This window comes from Tupaia chinensis, unplaced genomic scaffold (genome assembly GCF_000334495.1).
Source record: "Tupaia chinensis unplaced genomic scaffold, TupChi_1.0 Scaffold143976_1, whole genome shotgun sequence".
Taxonomy (NCBI): Eukaryota; Metazoa; Chordata; class Mammalia; order Scandentia; family Tupaiidae; genus Tupaia; species Tupaia belangeri.
This window is the reverse complement of record NW_006203827.1, coordinates 539,335-542,915: the sequence shown is the minus strand read 5'-3', so window position 1 is coordinate 542,915 and position 3,581 is coordinate 539,335. Positions and strand designations below refer to the sequence as shown.

At 40.5% G+C, this 3,581-nt stretch overlaps 1 pseudogene; it reads left to right on the top strand.

The window, feature by feature from the left end:
* The first annotated feature begins 244 nt into the window (after positions 1-244).
* Positions 245-1,765, top strand: LOC102467879 (neuroepithelial cell-transforming gene 1 protein pseudogene; annotated as a pseudogene).
* Positions 1,766-3,581: the final 1,816 nt, after the last annotated feature.

Here is a 3,581-nt window from a genome sequence, read left to right as displayed (position 1 = left end):
AGGGTTTCTGGTTTTTTATCTATTCAGCTAGTCTGTATCTTTTGATTGGAGAATTTAATCCATCAACATTTAACATTTTGGCAGAAGCAGTCAACTCCAACTCTATCAGGAGGCATGGACACACTGCTGTCACAGGTGGCTGAACGTTCGGAAAAAAACAGCCTGTGTGCTTCTGCAGAGATTTGCTATAGGGTTGACTCAGGCTGGATTAATTCAGCAGCTTTGAAGGGATACTTAGTAAAGCATGGTGATGCATGGTGAGATCAGAGGTCTCCTACCTATTAAAAGGACCATATATGATTCTTGTATGTTAATAATCAGTCCTCCAGAGGTTAAGAAGAGCCAAGCAATACAAGAGTTCGGCCTCTAGCCTGTGTCACATCCCTGGCAAATTTAATCTCTCCTATAAGAAATGATGCAGTCAGACATTTTGGTTAAACAATACAGTCATTTACCCTTTGTGATGACCACAAATCTCCAGCCCCTGCCCAGAAGTTATCTAGCAGGTCAGCAGTCCCCACACCTGCCAAAAGAAGAAGCAATGTGCTGTGGTCAGAGATGCTAAATACCAGCATGAAGGAGACTTTGACCACCCAAGAGATCAAACATGAGGGTGTAATATATGAAGTGTCTCAAGGTGAACAGAATCTCATTGAGGATCTCAGATTTGCAAGAAAGGCCTACCATGACCTGATGTTAAAGTTGTCTCTCAGATCAGAAGAGAAACTCACACACATATTTGGTGATTTGGATGCTTGCATACCTCTCCATGAAGATTTACTAGCAAGAATAGGAGAAGCAATGAAGCCTGATCAGACAGGCTTCAAAAGAAACAGTATCCAAGAGTCCAAGACTTCCTCCCGTGATGTCTGGAGTCTCCCTTCAGTCAAAAACTAGATCTCTGGAGCTTCCTAGATATCCCTTGAAATCACCTAGTAAGTTATCCTTTACTGTTAAATGAAATTCTTAGACACACTCCAAAAGACCACCCTGATCTTTTAGAAGAGGAAGCTGTATTGATAATACAAGGTGGTCTCTCTTATATCAACTTGAAGAAAGGTGAATCTGAGTGCCAATATTATATCGACAAGCTGGAGTACCTAGATGAAAAGCAGGACTCTCAAATCAAAACAAGGCAGTGTTGCTGAGTCATGGAGACCTGAAGAATAAAAATGGACACAAACTTTACATTTTCCTATTTCAAAACATCTTGGTTCTGACTTGGCCTGTGACCCAAAATGAACATCATTCTTACCAGGAGTACCGACAGCCAACCCAGTACAGGAATTGGTGCTAGAGGACCTGCAGGATAGAGGTATGTGCATGAGAAGATCCTTTCAAGGGGCTTTCAGCAACTCAGATAAATCTAAAATATCTAGAGTTTGCTTCCAAAATCCCTCTCCAGCCCAGTCTAACACTCTCCAGGCCAATGACATTTTCCATAAGCAGCAGTTGTCCAATTGTATTTGAGCAGCCATGGCCCCTTCCCAGCAGGCTGCCAGCCCCTAAGAGCCCCAGGGCTTGCTGCAGCTCCTAGAGGAGTGTGAAGAGAACTGCCCCTCTGCCACAAACTTCGGAGCCCAGAGATGGGCATCCATGATTTCCAGCATTATTCAGTCATAAATCGAAAAATCTTCAGTGTTATCCTAGTATACAGACTGCAGGAGACACCAAGTGTGTAAAGGCACACCAAGCATAGCCTGGCTTCCAAAATTTAAGGGACAAAGCCCAGTTAAGTGACAAATGGAAGGAGACTCTGGTATAAAGGAAGCTCTCTGTTTTCGCTGGTGGAGAGACTGTTTATAAATGTGTAGTTTTCTTTCTCGTTGAATGTGAGCATGGGATGGAGCATCATAAGGTTACTTTATACCATTGCAACATTTTTGGAGTTTTTTTGGTTCTTTTTTTTTTTTTTTTTTTGAGAGATTTTCACTGTAGGGCGCATGCGCTCACCAGACAGACAGAGAGAGACATAGAGACAGAAAGCGAGAAATCACCCCCCAGGGGGGATGGTCACACTTCAATCCCTTCTCCTCCATTCTCCTCTCGGGATCTTGGGCACGCACACACACGCGCCCGGCGTGAGTTTTAAGCCACCGGGTCCGGGACACGAACCGCGGTTAACTACGTGGGAGTCCAGCGACATAGCCATTACGCTAACTGCTGGTTCCCTGGTTCTTTTATTATTATTTTTTAAATAGCAGCTAACTATCTACAAATTACTATAAAATTAGTCTTTTTTACTATTTTTTTAGAGGTTTTTGCTATAGGGTGTATGCACTCACTCAAATTCGTCTTTTTATAAAAAAGATATTTTCTCAGATTTTTTTTCACATTTAAAAATAAACTTATTTTGGAATGATTTCAGATTTACAGAAAAGATGAATGTTCATATACTTTTAGAAAAAGAATTATTTTGGGAACCAGCAGTTAGCGTAATGGCTATGTCGCTGGACTCCCACGTAGTCGACCGCGGTTCGTGTCCCGGACCCGGTGGCTTAAAACTCACGCTGGGCGCATGTGCATGCGTGCCCAAGATCCCGAGAGGAGAATGGAGGAGAAGGGATTGCGGCGTGACCATCCCCCCTGGGGGGTGATTTCTCACTTTCTGCCCCTATGTCTCTCTCCATCTGTCTGGGGAGCACACGCGCCCTGTAGCAAAAACCTCTCCAAAAAAAGAAAAAAGAAAAAGAATTATTTTATCACTATTTTAACAAATAAATGAGAGGGACAGAGCAAGAGACAGGAGAAGAGGGAAAGTGAGAAAGCAAGCCACCAGGTCTGGGACTCAAAGCACAATCAGCCATGCGGGAGTCTATTCCCCTTAACGACCATGCCACCTGCTGACCCCCAAGCCTGAACTCTTAATCAAATGAAATGTTTGTGAAATAGACTTTCTCCTATTTCTGGGTTCACCATTCCTTTCTAATACCAACCAATTATGATATTTACAAGTATTCATCAATACGTAGATTTTTCAAATACTGTGTTTCTTTAATAAACTGTATGCTAATTTTGAATGTTTTAATTGGCACCTAAAAATGTGTATGGTATTTATGTTTGGATATTTCAAAATTTACATTGAAACATAACTTCCTTGAAAAATAAACTATAAAATTTGCTAAGTTTTTCAATTTATCAACTGGAATGGTTTATATTAGTTTGTTGCTTTTTTTACTATACATTCCTCATTTTTAATTTTTTTGAGTATTTTTTTTTTTACTTTGATGCCTTTCAAATTGGCACACCCATAAAGAAGTTTCTTTCTGGTATGTGTGTGTTTGTGTGTGTGTGTGTAGTTTTGTTTTTTTAATCATAAGAACTTTACCAAATGAAACCAAGTCATACTGGTTTTGAGCCAATTAAGGAAATTGCAATATTTAAAGTGTAGGATTTCATGGCAGTAAGTACACATGGAATGACAAAATATGTTCTAGAATACTGAAAGAAAGTCGCTTTGAGGATTTTGTGAAAGTTTAAGGCTGTCTGGAAAATAAGAGAGAAGGCAGTTGACTGGTAGTAGATTTTAGAAAGGGAAAAAAGAGTAGTTTTGTTTTCTAAATGTCTGATTGTACAAGAAT